Genomic DNA, 18,539 nt, shown 5'->3' on the forward strand with positions numbered 1-18,539 from the left:
GAACACATAACATTAAAAATGTAAATAACAACCTCTATCTTGTGTATGGGTCAAATTTGACGATTTTAAAAGTTTAGATATGAGTAGACTCTTTCTGACACAAATGGAGCGTAGTTTTATGAAGTAAGTGGCTAAATAAAGTAGTGTTAGAATTCATTTTTAGCAATCTATTTGACTTTTTCCATATACACCATAGTTCTATTACCAGCTCTTACCAAGTGTATGCTGAAATACCATTAGCAATGCTGATTCTTAACTCTCAGGTCTTCTACGCTGATCCTCAACTGGTGAGGATGCGAAGTAAAGATGTGCAGATTTTAGGGGCATCCAAGCAGAACTATGTGCATTTTAAAGAGCAACAGCCTTAAATCATCGCTCTGTCAGTCACAGCAGATACTCTGCAACTCTGCATGTTTGGCACATGTCAGACAAGGTAACACACCCACAGTCACAGGTTAGTTCTGCTGCAGGATTGCTGGAGTGAATCAGGAACAAATAACAAGGAGAATCTATTTGCTCACCACCTGCCAGCAACACGAGAGATGTCAGAAGGAACCACTGCTCGTGTATCAGTGGCACAGCTGGTACTTAAGTAGTTGGGGGGGGGGGGCACGGGCATCTTAGTGCTTCAATTACACAGCAGAAGCCAGCACTCAAATATATATATTATTAAAGCTGATGTGAAGTCAGGGGAGCACTAGAAGATTTCAGAGTTGAAATGAAGACAATAAAGTTACAGTCAAAAAGTGTTTTCACAATGATTCATTTCTGCAGCTAGGGTTAACACACAGTGCCTTGCATAGCGATCTTCCTCCTCAAATTTTTCCACACACTTTCAGTTTAAAACATGCACATTTCAATGGGTTTTAAGTGGAATACTACTGGAACAACACAAAAAAACAATAATTTGAGGTGTGAAAGGAAAATATTCAAGGTTTTTTTAATTATTTCTAAATAAAAATATGAAAAGCTTGAGCTGCTTTGTTGTGAACCCCTGGACTCAGATCAGGTGCAACTAATTGCCTTTAGATTATTTTGAGGTTGTAACATTGTTAAATGTGGACAAGTGCATGGAGGTTGAGGTCAAATCTAATAAGACATTCACCATTAAATACAGCAACAGCATTCTCTGCCATTATCTCGTGACCTCCGCCGTTAGCATGCTGACATTAGCGATGGCACGTTAGCAGCTGGAAAAAGATCTGTGAAGCAATTTTCCTCAAACTGAGTTTGGCAAAGATGAGTTGTGACACATGAGGGATTACATATCACTTCAGAGATGACAGTTTCGGGAAGGCATGTGGGAAAAGCTTTAAAACCTTAAGGGGGGGAGGTGAAATCAAGCTTGTAAGTGCACATTTCAGAACTGATAGCACTCTCTTTTAAAACCTGCAGTCAGGAAACTTGTGTGAGACAGGAGGACCGTGCTGTCCCTTTAGCCTCCTGTTGCCCCTCCAGCTCAGACTGTTGGGGTAATTGAATCAAAGAGGAAATGTTTTTTTTCTTCCAGAACAGGCAGGAATACACACAAACACACACACACACACACACACACACACACACACACACACACACACACACACACACACATAGAGAGAGAGAGAATGTATCTGACTCAAATCAGAGCCAAACCTGGCCTTGGCTGTGTCTAAGTAAGGTCATCCATCAAAAGATGAACCTGGCAATGTTGCAGAGAAGTTTCAAAACGCTTCAAAACCTCAAAAGCAACCTCCCTCCTATTCACACACTTACACAGAACCATGCACAACCAAACACACACACACACACATCTCACAGTACACTCACCCATCACTAGCGCTTCCATTACACACACACAGGGCGAGACAAATAGAGCGCTGCCTGAGCTGTAATGGAATCGTTGTCACATGGTGGGTGCTGCCAAGAACAACTCTTGCCCTGCTAAGCTGTAGGGGAGCCAGGATAAAGGTTTGCCAGTATGAGAGGCAGACAGGTTTTTTATTTCTGTAGTGAAAGAATCTTGATATCAGTTTACACCAAAGTTCTGCAGATTTTATTAAAGAGATTCCAAGGATCATGAGTTTGTTTTTGTGCGGACCAAAACAGTAAACAGGCCGGGTGTACTAGCTCTTAAAGATCAATTCCAGGAAATAAGCTTCTGCTGAACATTACTTTTTCCACTTTGGACCAGAAAAACAATCTCCAAACACAACACTTTCAAATCTTCAGCTCAAACTGTTTTTAATAGCTGTGTTTTAGCCAACTGGTGAATGTAAGTGCAATATTTCAATCTCTTATAACTCTATGTTGGTCTCCACTTTTACTCCCTTTAGCGGCAAAATGCTAGTTTATGTAGCTACTAACTTCCCTCTGCTAGCTATGTAATGAGCAGTGGGTTTTAAGAGCTTTTTCATTAGCTGCATGATGCAACCTTTAACGGAGCTGTCCTGCTCACTTTCCAGCATTATGAGGCATTGTTAAGTAGACATTTTCAATAGTAACCATTTTAGAATGAAGGTATTTTAGTCGGTCTTGAATTCTTTAAAGGCTTTATATGCAATTTTTTTGATCCAGCAGATGTCGCCCTTGAGCACCAGCATGAAACCAAAACAACTCGCGGTGCATTGTGGGTTAGCATGCGAATGCTAGCGATCTTTATTATGCTCGTATCTTCACACTGCATGTAAATGTACCCGAAATGAGCGTGATCTAGAAACACAGTTAAGCAGTGAGTACAGTATGTTATTCTTCTTTTCTCTAGTCCCTCAATTAAACAACTTTTATTCGCGAGGGGAGGAGTCAGCCGTCGGGCCGGCGATGTAAACATACAGAAAAAAAACTCTGAAAGCATCACAGACAGTGGGACTCGGGTGTTACACCCATTGTAGACAGTCATGACTCACTCAGTTATTTTCAGAGGATGTACTTGATTTCTATTATATTTAAGTGTGAAAAATCGTATATAAAGCCTTTAAATTACTTTTTTGTAATTAAAGTTGGTTTAGAGTTATCTTCAGGTTGAATAAAAAAAAAAAAAGATGAAATAAAGCATATAAAGTGACACGCTTAAGGTTAAAGGTTGGCAATACTAATACTAAAAGCTTTAAATGATTGCAAAGGCAAACAAAAGGAATATGCAGACATTATATGTCTTGTTCAATTCTGGTCACTCTTCCTGTTGCTCCTCAAAGTGTATCGTTTCATATCATTTTAAGCTGCATGGTTGAGGCGTTGATGTGTATTTAACACAGCAGGATTGTGTATGTGTGGTTGATTTAAAATGAACAACAATGTAAATGGTTACAGCACTAAAGAGACCTGTGAGAACAAAATGTTTGGCCCACTGATGTGCTTATAATAGCCGTAGAGGCTAATCCAAGCTTAGGATACACAAACTGCATTTGAATTCGCTAAATTAAATCATTGTTGGTCGGATCAGCAGATTATCTTACAAGATAATGATAGGGGCTAAAGAATTGCAGTCGGTCAAAGTAGCTGCTTACAACCGGCTGTGACTCAGTGGTAGAGTCGTCCATCCCTCAACCGGAAGGTGAGGGTTCGATCCCCAGCTCCTGCAGTCACATTTTCAAGTGTCCTTGGACAAGACAATGAACCCCAAATTGCTGCTGATTTTTGCTATGTCAGCGGTGTGTGAATGTGTATGAATTCATTAGTTAATACTGATGGACACTTTATATAGCAGCCTCAGCTTAAGTGTGAGAATGTGGTGTGAAAAAGTGAATGTGACGTGCAGTGTAAAAAGTGCTATACAAGTCCATTTGCCAATTACCAGACAAACAACGTGTGTGTTGTCTTTTTCGAGAGAGTGACTCATCCTAAAATGTTCAGTTTTCTAGGGAAGTCGGAGTGCACCTTAAGTGCTCTTTGGTGGTTAGCATCTTGACTAAAGAACATGAAGCTGTCTGAGAAACACAAAAGGGCAAAATTACCAGAAAAAGCTGTTTACGGTGTGTTTTTATTTGACCCTTGAGTGTGTCCCTAACGCCCACTCTCACAAATGAGCATACAAATAACACAACTGTTCACATTCAATCTACGTGAAGTGCATATGTTAAACTCATGTTTGCATGCAGCCCTTACTATTAACTCCTGGTTAGAGTTGATGTGTCCAAATACCACGCATCACTTTAAAGGGTATATGTTTGATTATTTGTGCACTGTGTGAAGAGCATTTTTCTTTTTCTCCTTTTTTGGCTGCTCTTAGAAACTGTAAGTTTTCCCATGGTGGGTTGAATACAGGTTCATTTTATCTAAATAAATATGAGGTTATTGTGGTGAAGTAGTCAGAGTTTGATGTGATATGATGAGGTTTAGTTAAGAGAACACATCATGTTTTGCATTCAAAAAGTATATTCATTAATTTAGTAAAATTACTGTAAGCACACGATGTTAAGGTTATTTATAACATCAAGTAAAGTTTAGTCCAGGTATGTTTCTTGTGTGGTTCTCTCACAGGACATGAAGGCCTTTTTTCTGCTAAAGTTTGTTTGACCCATCTGCCCATCCATCTACCCTGACCTCCTCCATACACAGACTATTTTGCTCTTTGAACAACATCTACTGACATGTGAGTTATTTCAAAGCATCCTCTTTCCCCAGATGGGAACAGAAGGAATTGGTGTATAACCTAAAAGCGATCTGGACTTTGGCATATGCACACGTAATGTAAGGGTAAAAGCCATGGCATTTTTATGTTATGTGATGAGGTGAGCTGTGGTTTCCTATCTCAGGTTCTTCATACCAGGCAACAGGCTTGATTACCACAGCTGCTTTATGCTACTGACATATTGTTTGACATGTAGGACACATTTAACATACAGATTGATCTGTTGGTGTGCCAGTAAACAGCTTCCAGGCTGAAAAACAGCAGATCTCTCCAGGGAACACATGATGAAATCTAAGCTGAGACATGCTGTCAAAATAACAGGTATTGTCAAAATGAGGATCATAGACCTTTTCATTTCCTGGATTAACCCCAATCAAAGGACTCAAATGAGAGAGACCAACCTCCGTAATGAATGTAAATACACAGATGCAAGGGATGAATCAACATCCATATGTCCTTGAGTGGGAACAGAAATCCTAATCACAATGTTGTGGGTTAGCAGTTATATTGTAAGCTCAGCATGGGAAAAGCTATAGTCCTCAAAGTGGGTGGACGTGTGACCCTCTGCGCTTTGTCGCATGTCATCCCTCACTCTCTCATGCCAGCTTTCTACTATATAAACTGTCCTCCGTTCCGAATGAAAAGCCCAAAAAATAATTTAAAAAAACACTTAATTGTGCATCTGTTTAGCAAACCTATACTTTCATATTCAGTTATAACTAAGTTGGGGATTTCTGTTGCATGCTATTAACTGTTGTAGCCTCACATTTCTTGACAGTTACCATGCAAAGTAAATAACGCGGTCAAATATAAATCAAACTCCCCCATCAGTGTGGAAGATTACAGAGAGAGGCTTAGTGCTCGGCTTGATTATTAATTAATGCAGAGGAGATAGGAACAGTGTTTCTGCTGTTTTTAGGAGAGACGAGCAAGCTACTGTGTTGCCTCAGGGCGCGGAGAAGCTTTAAGCACAGCCCTGACTCTACCTCCTTTCTTCCTCTCTCTCTTTATCTGTCTCCCTCTCAATTGCAGTCATGTTGCAAAAGCCGGCAAGAAAGTGCGAGGGTGTGTGATGGGCCATGTTGACAATACAGAACTACATTCTGTTAAAAAGAGTATAATTCAAAGATCTTTGTATGCATTTTTATAAATCTCATTGGACTAGCTTGAAATGTAAGACATTGACTGTGTCATGTTGACACTCTATTAGTTTGTTAATATAGGCTTCAGGTGCTGGTAGACTGTCAGCTACATGATGGAGAGAGTTCAGTGTTGGAGGAATAACAAGTAGAACTAGTCTACTATCATTATTAGAAATGTTTATGTGAATCTTAGAGCTGAGATGAATGTGTTTTCTTTTATAACATTTAACGTTAGGTAGTTACATGTTAAAACTAGGTATGGTCGGGAAAAAAAAAAAATTTAAATATAGTAAAACCTAAAGAAAACACACACAATAGAGCATCAATAAGATATCTATGAATGCAAAATGGTAACAAGTGTAATTATAAAAGATGAAAAATGATCTGCTCCATGCTGTGAATGGTTACTATATGAACAGTATGTAAGGGTTAAACAAATCAATAAGTAAATTACGTCATTTAACCTTGTATTTACTTTAATTTACTCTTACACCAGGAGGCTAACACCAGAAGCAAGATATGATGACATTATAGAGGACTTTGCATCCAAAAAAGCAAGAAGACAAACAGTCTGACATGGTCATTAACAGGAACAGGATAATAAAAATGGATGAGGTGAAAATTAAAGTTTGCTTTTTTTTTTAAATATATATTTTTATTAGATGTATGTATTTTACTACTGAACCTTGTATTTGCACTTTTGGCTAATTATTGTTCACTAAAGTTATAATTTTGTTGCATTCTTTTTGGTGTTGTGGAATTTATCATTTTCTTGCTGTGTTCTAAAACAATAAATATAAACTCAAACTAGAATCTTTTGTAGAATATTTGAAAATCAGTACAACAGGTATGCTTTATGAAGCATTCAAACACTAACAAAGTAGAAGTAGAAATGTGGCAAGTCTGTAAGCTTTACTTTGACTGTTTCAGTGAGTGTACTTAATAAGCAGTAAAATAACTGTGTCCCATCATGTTTAAAGAGGTACAGATAAAATGTATAACGGTTGTGATTGCATACAGTTGCTGGTTCACGAAGGCAATACTCCACTATCCAGTGCAAGGCAGGGCCACAAAATGATCCTGCTTAGGGCCCCCATATGTCCAGGGTCGGCCCTGACTGCAAGATGACTGAAATAGGATGATTACACAAATTGAAATTGTAATTCAAACAGTTCTTTATTTTTTTGACCTCTTAGCCAATAGACAGACTGCATTGTTTCTCAAATTTAATCCAGATTTTGGTGAACTACATCCACCTCCTTATATATTGGTGTTTGTTTGATGTTTGGACACACAAACGTGTGTCCAAATAACAGGCTCTAATCACAGTTTCTCACAATACAAAACTTATCCAAGCTGAAGTCAGAAGAGTCAGCATAGGACCCCCGAGATCCCATTAATGTCTCTTGAGTCGGCTGTCTTTTACCTTCTGAGGTTCTTGTTTTTTCCCCAGACAACTGCAGCGCACACTGTAGGGCTTTTGCATATACTCTGAAAGTCTGAAATGGCAGCAGAAGGTAACGGAAATATTTTGACTTGGGCATAAATAAATCATGTGGCGTAATTGCTGTAAACTGCAAACAGCTTTTTCATGTTTACCAGCCTTATCCCCGGTTTCTCCTTCTTTCTGCTTCCCTTTTTGATTTCCTGCACTGTAGGGGTGAATGTGTCTCCTCTGGTGCATTCAGGGACTCCTCTCATGGTAGAAGAATTTAAGTGTCTTGCCTAAAGCATATTTTCTAAACAGGCATCTAAGTGGGTTTTGTGGGATACACATTTGATGAGTAACAAAAACACATCAGCCACTGGGGCTGTTTCCCCCCCCAGAATGGAAATGCTGTAGATGTTTGAAGACTTACAGCCGCTGATGCCAACAGGTAGCAACTCCTGAAACAAAGTCTGTACAGCTATACACGACAATGTGCATGCGTTTACCTCTAAATAACGACAAATATGAAATATGAGAAACTGAATAAATACATACATTTATAAAATATCACCTGCAAACAATTTAAACCTCAAATTATGTGATGTAGAAAATGATGTATGCACACATGTTTCTTTTTTCAAATGGAATTCTAAGTGACACCATCAATTCCCCTCTTTGAAACTACTTTATATATTCTTTTGATTTGTTTAAAAACAAAACATAGTTTTAAAACATAGTTTTTCCATTGCATTCAGATTAAGACCATAAATCATAAATTAAGAAATTAAATCTTGATCTGTGTAGCTTTAAGAACAGAGGGAGGCTTTTCTTGATTAAAAAAAAAATGCTCAGCCTCTTTCCTATCATAATGACTCACAGCTATAATAACCCACAATGAATGATGCCCTCTGTGAATCATGCGCATTTCCACATCTTACTCATACTTACAAAACAGCCTACAAATATAGAATCCTGATAGCTTCTGTAACCTATATAGTCATTTTTTATAATGAACACGGGCAAGTTCTGGTGAGAACATTCATTTGTTGTGCACTTGCGTCAGACCCTCTGCACTGGTAAATAAACATGTAAGGAAATCCTGTCCCTTTTAATTGTTCTGTCAGATGCAAATAGAAACACAGAGCTGTGCAAATATAGGGCTTGGTTCACTGACACACAGTCAAGGGCGGATAATTTAACAAATGTAGAGTGTTGTTCGTGCGACAGGTTGTAAAGGAGTGTGAGAAGTGTTATGAAAGCAGAAACAAGGGAAAAATATAAAATGGTTAATAAGAGACCCACGCTAAAATGTTAATATAGACCACCCTCCTCCTCTAAATTGGATGGCTGTGTGTTTCATAAATGACAGTGTTTCTGTGTATAGTCGATAAATCATTGATGGCGTAGCTCAGGTTTATTTGTACTGTGTGTAAGAGTGCCTTCCATCTGAATCAGTATGCGTTTTATTGCACACTTGTGGGACAAATGTGGGAGTGTATGTTTGTAGGGATATAGGTGTGCATTTTTATCAATTGTTATGTTTGATAGCATATGTAGAATAATGGTACTAATGTTGTTCTTCTCACATGGTGGTAATATATGGAGTTATGAAATAAAAATGTCACACAGACAGTAAACAAGGAACCTTCCTTTTTGACTTGATTAGATGGACCTTTCCATGTTTGGTATGAAATTATAGTTGGAATAATTATCAATATTGTTCACACATTATTGTAATATTTCTTGTCAGTCTAAGGCGAAATAGAAGCAGTGTGATGTTGTAAAAGAGCAAGAAAAATTGACGTGTAACAGCTCATTTGTAAAGGTGTTTGTCAGAGATAGGGAATCAAGTGTCAGACTCAGAATCGAGTTGCACTTTACTCGCACACAAGTTTGTGTGCACAAATCTTTATAAAAGCATTTATTTACCCCTTCTGTGTGCAATTATTACATCAACTTTTACATCAACTGGCAAAATAAACATCTTAAGCAAGCTTAATTCTTCAAGGACTCAAAACAATATGTACGTCTAAAATCACAATTTAAAACAAACATCTGCACACGGAAATCTATGAGCTGCCTGTTGCAACACAGCCTGAATAGTGGATTTCAACATAAGTCCCACCTCTGGCAAGGAAAATAGCCAATAATCGTTAAGGTTTTTTCGGGAGGCACCTGGGGTGGCCAATAAGATTTTGAGGGGGGTCCATTCCACCCATGGCCACCCCTCTGGACACACCCCTGTTTAGACTCGACTCAGATTTTAGGTTTGGGATTCGTGCACAATCTTTTTATTTTGTACTTCTGGCGCACTGGACTTGGTTGAAGCTTAAAAAGATTCAAGTATTTCCAAGATCTTCAACCAATTGACTTTGGAAGAAGCTTTTCATTTACAATGACCTGGATGACTGAGAACCTACAAGGACATACAGTTTACTTGTATTGTTGCTGACGTCGCTGATATTAGTCTTGCAGATATTACAGTTAGAACATCAGATGGATATCAACATAATCGCTTGAAATATCTTTCAGTGAGTTTTTCTTTGACTCTTATTTGTTTCTTTTCATTCTCTGTGAATGAACAAAACATAGAAATATGTCTTGCCCTTGTTTAACCATCTTCAACCTTGAACATACCATCTCTGTGGAAACAGTTCTGTTTCATCACATTCCTTAAAACCCTTCATTTAAACCAACACAAACAGGTTGACTGTTGACCGTGGTTTGAAAAGGTTAATGTTACTTCCTAAAGTGAGCTTCATTGTTTGCAGTGACAACGCTCTATAAATAGAGGAGACTAAGGCAGAGAGAGGAAGTGTTGAGCGACGCTGCTGAAGAGAAGGCCTTCTTTACCTTGCTGACTTCAAGTTCACTGTTGACCACAAAGTGAGTAAAACAAATAAAAATCTCTACGTCTTCATAATGTTCAAGTAGCAATTCCTTTCATAAGTATTTAGCCATTTTGGTGGCAGGGCTTGCTTCCCCACATGCTTTGCCGATAGTACCTTCTTGATAATAATTTGCAAGGGGAACAGCGTACAAAACAACAACAAACGCATTCAACACTGATGAAGGCCTAGTGCTGAAACGCGGCCGTTGTTGTTTTGTACGCTGCTCTTGCCCAGATAAAGGAAACTTGAAGGACATTTAGTGCTGACTTTTTTGTCTAATTTTTAGAATAATAAAACAGTAAAGTCATAATTCTGTGCTGCATTTCTTTGGGTTATAAACTGTTAAACACTTGGTAGTCTACAAAGTCTACATATTCAACTACACACAGATGGATGGATTCTGAAAATACTTTCCCCATATCAAACAAACATTTGCTCCTCTTTTATCTTGTGTTCATGCTGTCTTGCCAATTATGAATTTTGCAAACGTAGGTCACTCAGATTATTATAGGCTACTTTTTTTAATCTCATTTTAAGTCTTGTTGCGGTCGTGCACCTGGAACTTTATTCATTGTCGAGTGTGCTCCTTTTTTGCTGTTTCTGTTTTATTATGCTGTAAGTATGTGTATATTAGTTGCAGTGGTAAGATACCCACATTGTTGTTTTAGCATGCTGAAACTACAGGAAAACTATGATTAGTTGAAATAACACAGAAAATATGTTGGGTTTTTTTGTTGAAATCCTTGCATCTTAATCTTAACACACAGAGCAGATGTACAAGTTGTATATTCTGTTTTAACTGCATGAGGGATTTCTTATCATTGATATACACCATACAGCATGCCTGGGTACAATAAGTGCACAGAACCTGATTAACTTCTCCTGCAACTAAGACAGACACTGTGACAATCCAAAAAAATCCCACCTCTCATTTGTTCTGCACCAGATAATGGGTATGAACAGTTCAGTGCTCTCCTCCTCATTGCTTCACTCTTGTTTAATTTCAAGCTCTACTCACGCACAGTCACACACATACAAAGTGGTGGTAGTTCAACAAATTATTTGAGGCACTGCTAATTCCCCGTTGGTTTGTTTTATCTTTACAGTGAATCAAAGTTTGTTTTCGTCAGCCTTGCCACTAGATATGGCATCTGTCCCACATGTCTTAAAGCTCCTTCTTTGTCAAATCTTTACTCCCTGGTTAAACAGCCTTTACTCAGCGTGACGTCAATAGGAGTCTCTCAAGGAAAAGAGAATGAGCTTTGTGTGAGGTCTGAATTAATGACTGTATGGCTAGATTAAATGATTAAGACATTTAAATAGTGTTTCTAACTAATGGAACTTCAGGTAAAATTGTCCCAGCAGCTCTATCAACATCCATCAGTGTGAGATTAAGCAAATTGCATCCTGGGAAATTCTTGCTTTACCACCTTGAAGTAAATCACTGAATCTGAAAATTATCTTCAGACAATGGTGGGAAAAAAATCCATTCAACGCAAGTGACTGAATGATATGTGGCAGAGGACCAGACATCTCCTCTATCAGTACAACATTATGCAGCTCTTACCTGGAAAAATATAAATATCATTAACATGTAATTGGAGCTCAGTAAGTATTGAAGCTATTGTACTATTGCATGCCTGAGAGCGATGTAGCAAAATTAGAGCACAGAACAACCACAGGCTATTCACCATATTCACATGGCGGCTATTTTCCTCTGACACTGCTCTCTGGGTGGAAAGCTCAAATGCTGTCATACAGTCATACTGCTGTGGCCCAGGTTTACAAATCGTATAAACATAAGGAAAATACATATTGTTACAGCTCACTGCTGCTCTACCACAGATGAAGAACATTCAGACGGACATCAGACATATTTCAAGTTTAAACAAAACATTTTATAACTCTTTAGTTATGGTCAGGCAACAGCTGAGCATTCAGCCACCTACAAAGTGTTAGCAAGGAAGTGCATGTACAGTGTTGTGCTTCAGGATAAGAAAGGCGTGGTAAACTTTTTGCGCAAAGTACTGTTAGCTAGGAAGTGGTGAAATGCTAACATTAGTTGTTGACTTGTTGTTGTTAATGGCTTATCACCAAGCAGCAACACCTGATGTTGAAAAATGAAGCCAATACAGAGATGCAAAAAACGGAAGTGTTTCCAGTGTCTGCTTGGGGCTGGTTGCAGGAGAAGTCCCTTACACAGCCCAAATTAAAATGTCAGGTTTTAGAGCAGAAATGACCATGTTTACATGTCATTTCAGCCGTCGCGTTGTAGTGGTTTGTCAGAAGGCTTAACGCCTGCCCCAGCTCCAGTTATTTGCCTTTCATTAGGTTTACCTAAAGTTTGATAGATTCAGCATTTCCAATATGGCAACCGCATGGATATGCTTCCAAAACAGCTCTTTGGATGATGGACCAATGGATGACGTCACTCAGGCTTTGTCCATTATTATGGTTTTAACATGTTGTATTAAAAAAGTTAAGTCTTTATATACATTTCCTATTGTATCATACATTACCTTCAAAAGGTAAAGCTAGCAATCTAGCTAGCTAAAGGCTAATGTGATTTATTGAATGGGAGCTATAGGTATCAAATACCTCGTTGAAATGTGACCCGATCTCGCTCTAGACTTTCTGGATTTTTAACCATGATAGACATTTTGAGCCTCTAAATCTAAATGTGATGTCAGAATAAAATGGCCACCATTTGATTGTGGTTGCTTGAACTGTGCTATAGCTGTCTAAAGGAGTTACAATGATAGAGGACATCAAGAAAAAATAAGTGGAGGGAAATAAAGCAAAAGTAGACAAAAACAGCAAACGGAAGACAGAGTAAAAAAAGGTAGAGACTCAATGGGAAAGTTAATAAAAGAGCCAGTAAATGAGAAGGGTATGAACCGATAGCACTGCTGGTGAATACAGATAGGAGCATTGTGCTAATGACAAAAACAGACTCAGAGGTCTTCCCCTGCCCTCAGACAGACGCTGAGCGTGGGCGGCTGGCTCTCTGCAGATATCCGAGCCATGCGGCAAATAAATTCATAGCATGCCACCGAGACACCAACACCAACCCCAGTGGGCATTCCCTGCAGTCAGAGCAGTGGGCACCTTACTGTGTGTAATGTGGCATTGCCTGAATCTTAACAATGCCTGATATTGTTACCAGTATGACTGATAGTGTAATGACTCTTAAGTTTTATATGAAGTGTATCTCAAGGAGTCATTCATTTAAAGGACTAAGGCTTCTTTGGTAGTTGTAAACTTGAGAAGATTTGTGATGATTCAACAACAAGCTGTTGTGTCTTTGAGTGCCAAAGTATGCAAGAATAGGATGCAATGCAGCTGGTCTCATTGGGAAAAAATGCCTTCATCCCATTGCTAACACAGGCTATAAGCAAGAGATCAGTAACTGAAACTCACACGACTACAACCTATTTTGCTGAGTACATCATATGTGTTTCTACTTTATTGTTTGTATTGGCTTTTATTACTTTCCATGTCTGTGTGGTACACATCATTTTATCCAATTTGAAACAGTTAAGCATTCTCAATGGAATATCATTATCTATGACGTTCTTATTTAAAAAAATACCTCCCAACTCTCTCAGAACACCCTTACACTGAGATGGGCTTTATCTGACCCACTATTGAAAGAAATCAACAAGTTTGCATCTTATAAGGAGTGTTTTTTTTTATGTACTTTTGTAAACAAACACAGCAGCTCCTTGAAATAAATACACTTTTTCCTTTTGGATATTTTACACATTTGATTTTACAACTCTCAATTTATTTTGCAAATGTTTTGAATAACAGTTTTCTGGTTGTATGAAGATAACTCAATAGATGTGTCCTTGGTGACAGGTTTGAAGAACTGTATTACATTTGACCTTTTCATTCTCTCAACTTTCATATTAAAAAATTGACCCTATTCTAAAAATGTTATCATCCTGTAATTTAGCTGATTACCTTTTAATGTTTTTCCTTGATTGCTTTTGTAATCAACTCGCTGCTGCTGTAGAAGAAGGTTGCCACTTTACAGGTTGAGTCAGGTAAATGTGTGAATATTTGTTTTCTTGCGGAGAGTTAGACGAGAGGCTCAATGTCACTTCCATTTACTGTAAATATAAAACTACAGCTTCAAGCAAAAAACAAAAAAATTGGTTTTGTTTTCTCTTTTCAAAATGTCTATAATTCAAATAGAGAAGTAACTCCCTTACTGTACAGTTAATTAAACAACCCTTAAACATAATAACTCCGCCTGTCCTGAACACTGCCCCCTCAGAGCAAATTGCATAAATAGACTGAATCCTCCTACACTCTCATACTGTATTTTCATGTACAATAGTTACAGATGGCTAAATGGCCTCAGCAATGTGCTTGTGGTACTAAATGTCTCTTTTATATATGTTTAGAATCATTCAGCAGAGATTATGATAAACACAGAGCTGTATAGCGCTGTGGTCCACTTGTTTAGAGGCTATTACCTCAATCCTGCGTTAGACATTAAATCGCCACTTGATTTAACACAAAGCACACTGCCATAAGAACAGCATGTCGACATTGTTTGCCAATGGCAGCAAAACGCTGTTTAGCAGTCAATTACACATGCTACACAGCTGGTGAGTGTGTAGGGATTTTGCCTACTTTCCATACAACATGCCAAAAAAGTGATCAAACCTCTAACATTCTGTTATCAGAGCTCAGTCCAATTAGCTGAGCAACACTGTGTCACACTGATAAATTCTCTGTGTCACTGCCATCTGTTAGAGACCACATTTTCTGAACGATTTACCTCTTATCTTAATTTGTTAAATTCTCTGGATGTTTTCAGTAATGGACGCTAAAGGGGGCTTTCATATCATCGGAAAATGTTGTAAATCTGTTGATTTTTTGCATCATGTAATGGAGTGACTCTACAGGTAGCAATGTTTGTTTGTTTGGTACAGTAGAACAGACTGAAATATCTCAATTACTAGAGGACAGATTAATTAGATATCCTAAGATTAACGATCTCCTAAGGATGAACCTTATAAACTTTGGTCACCCTGGCTTCTCTCCAGATCACCATCATTTCAAAGTTTTTATGTTTAAAAAGAGAATAGTCTTCCCTTTAGTCATTCCCCTTACTTTTTAAATGGAGCCACCGGGGGGGTCAAGCCTTCAAAACTAAGAACTAAGGTTACATTATATATCTAAGTTGTGCTTTGTCTTAAAAAAAATTACAAAAATTCTTGGCATGGGGTCAACCTCAATTTAGGCTTTGCAAAGACTACAGGTAAATCAAATATATTTCTCAATTCAGGAAGGCATGACAGACTGTCCATACTGATATTTTTAAGACATAATATTGGAATGGAATGTCTAGATTTCAACAAGGGATATACATCGGTTGCTGTGGTGATTAGGGAACTTTTGGAATCTACGTACGCTGATGACACTGCTGACAACACAAAAGCATGAGATCTTGCCCTTCAAACAATCTGCTGTCATGTGGCGGTGTTAACTCCTCCATTGCACCAGACAGAGTCAGGGATAGAGAAGGTCCTTCTGATGCAGCAGCACATATTCACTTGCATCACTCTGGATTTGAGGTCACAGTTGTGTGTTGCAGTGTGAGTGACGCTATAAAAGACACGTTGGAATCTGATGTAAGCTGCCGAAGTACTGAGACAGAGACACATCAGCAAAATCAATGTTTGGATTGGATCTGATTTACAAAAAGTCTATAACATTTAGTTTTTCCATCAAGACTTTCTCTGGATACAATCTTCATTTTTGAAATAAAATGTGGCTTGCAGACTGAATAAGAATTAAATTAAAAACATGCCAAACAATATACCTACCTTACATTGGCATGTTAGTGTTTAAATGTTGAGCATGTTATGGGGTACTTTTATCCAAAGCAACCTACATCAGAGAGTAAGTACAACACAAGCAAAGATCTAAAGGAGGAATCAATGTCGATAAGTGCAAACTAACAGCTTTAAGTGTGATTGGACACACAGGTACTGACAGGCAGGGCACAATATCGTAGCTGTTATTGAGAGCTCTAATCAGCATCAAGACCATCCTTAATATCGTCATTATCAAATAAAATCATCATCATCATCATCAAAATCATGATCATCATCATCAATATCTTGATCATCATCATCACTATCATTAAGTGCATACTGTAGGTGTTCATGGAAGAGATGGGTCTTTAGCTTTTTCTTAAAGCGGCAAAGGGAATTTTGCAGATGAAATGGAGTTTGGTAGTTAATTTCACCACCGGGGGGCGACAAAGGAGAAGACTCTAGTTAAGAGACTTAGCGCCCTGTTGTTAAGGTTGGATCAGATACCTTTCATTGGCAGAGCATAATTGGCAGGAGAGTAAAAAGATTAATTAAAGCCATTTTGTTGAAGAAATATGATGAAATGTGTTAATTAGGTTTTTGTTCTGTTTTGTGTTGTTGCAACACAAAAATGAGTTTGTGCTCTGCGTTGAAGAGTATAAAATGAATTGATACAGAGGACCTAAATGTGGGCTGTGACTGGTTGTGTTTGCCTGCAGCTAATTTATTTTATGTAAATCTTTTTTAAATCACGTGTTGTTTTAATTAATGTCTTGTGTAAGAAGGGCAGATTGTATACGATGATTCTTCTTTCAGCTGCTTTTCATTCAAGATATGGGATTTTATGTTTGTATTTGATTGTATTGTTTGGTGGATTACTGAATTCAACATACAAATCAACAAATAAATGAGCAACTACCGTGTCTGAAGACCTTTGTTGAGAAATAAGAACCACATTACAACAGAGTATTTTTCATTTAATGCCAGTGACGGTACAGTATCTCATGAGGTGTGATGTACAGCAGTATAAAGGATAACAGCAAGCGGCCGTGACTTTTATTTCAACAGATCCTCCACTACCTGTCAACCAATGCCAGACAGGCCATTACAAAGCCAGTCGTCTGCACTCGTCCAGCCGCTGGCTTTGAACGCAGTCAGACGATTCCTCTGGACAGCACTCACCCTCAAGGTTATAGCTCTCCCTCATTCATTCATTCTTCTACTAGTCTTTCTCCCTGCCCCTCCCATCTCCCCTGCACCCCATATCTCTTCTGTGATGATTTAATGCCAGCTGTCTGTTCTTTCTCCTACTCTGTATCCCTCCACCGACTCCTCCCCATATTCCTCCCTTCCTCTTGAAGCCTGATGAAGTCAGAGTGCAGCTCGGGTATAAACAGCCACTGCAGGCTATCCATAGTCATCTCATTACACAAGACTGCAGGGGAAACTGTCTTAACCAATTTCACAACTATCCTTCCTTAACCTCCCCCTCCCTTTTTTTCCTAGATACATCAGGGTCAAGTAAGCAATTAAGGGGCCAATTGTCCTAACAGGATGCCAGTTGAAATGCAGACACAGAAATGATGCTGCAAGCCTGGACGGTTTCCAATTAAGCATCAAAGAACAACATGAACAGCCTCTAATTGTTTTGCACTAGAAAACCTCTCGAGTGTAACTTGTGCAATGGCAGCATTAACCTACGTTATATCAATAATTAATAAGCTGACTGGAAGCAGTACTGAAATATGTATTATTGTGCGACAGCACATTATTAGACAATACTTTTTTAATAGCCTGAACACAAACTGAATGTTAACGAGAAGAATCATGGGAGGAATATGGAAAACAAAGAGACAGTATATCGAGACAATATAGCTGTCAGACAGCATTAGGGCTGTATTCCCCTGTGTGGTCTGCTGGACTGAAACTAACACAGTAAATTATATTTACCATCAGATACAATCACAAAAAGACAACTGCCACAGTAACAAACAGTGACGTTTGTGGATATTATTTAATTACAAAAGAAGGGAGCTGGAAGTCGTCATTGTTGGGCTTGCTGAGAGAAGTCTTTCTTTATAATGACTTCATACTTTCTGCACTAATTCAACTGTAATTAATTTTAATGTTCCAATAATAATTAATACCCAAAGTATTAAAAGCAGCTCATAATTACATGTTTTGAATTCAAATCAACACTACAAATTGCACACCAAAAGTTCACACAGATGTGGCCTAAATTACCAAATCAAAGTTAATAATTAAGAGAGTGGTGTGGACAAATTCAGTTTAGGTGACATAGATGCATGCACCTCGAAGAGCACAGCATCAGTCTGTTAACAGAGACCAACTTCACAGGTAAACTGAGTAACATCAGCACAGATGATCAAATGAAATATGAAGCTGTTGTTTCTTGTCCGGCGATAGTGAGTGAGTGTAATTGCACCCTCTCCCTCTATCTCTCTCTCTCTCTCTCTCTCTCTCTCTCTCTCTCTCTCTCTCTCTCTCTCTCTCTCTCTCTCTCTCTCTGCTGATTGAAAAGTTTAGTAGCAATGTTTAGTAGTAATGCTGCTCTGTCTGACAGGATGATCAGATATATTTATTTACTTAGATTATGTTGAAAACCTCCCTGAAACA

At 38.3% G+C, this 18,539-nt stretch overlaps 1 protein-coding gene across 2 annotated transcripts in view; it reads right to left on the reverse strand.

The window, feature by feature from the left end:
- Nucleotides 1–18,539, reverse strand: part of drp2 (dystrophin related protein 2) — a 106,914-nt gene that overhangs the window by 55,335 nt on the left and 33,040 nt on the right. The window lies entirely within an intron of this gene.

This window comes from Labrus mixtus, chromosome 10 (genome assembly GCF_963584025.1).
Source record: "Labrus mixtus chromosome 10, fLabMix1.1, whole genome shotgun sequence".
Lineage (NCBI taxonomy): Eukaryota > Metazoa > Chordata > Actinopteri > Labriformes > Labridae > Labrus > Labrus mixtus.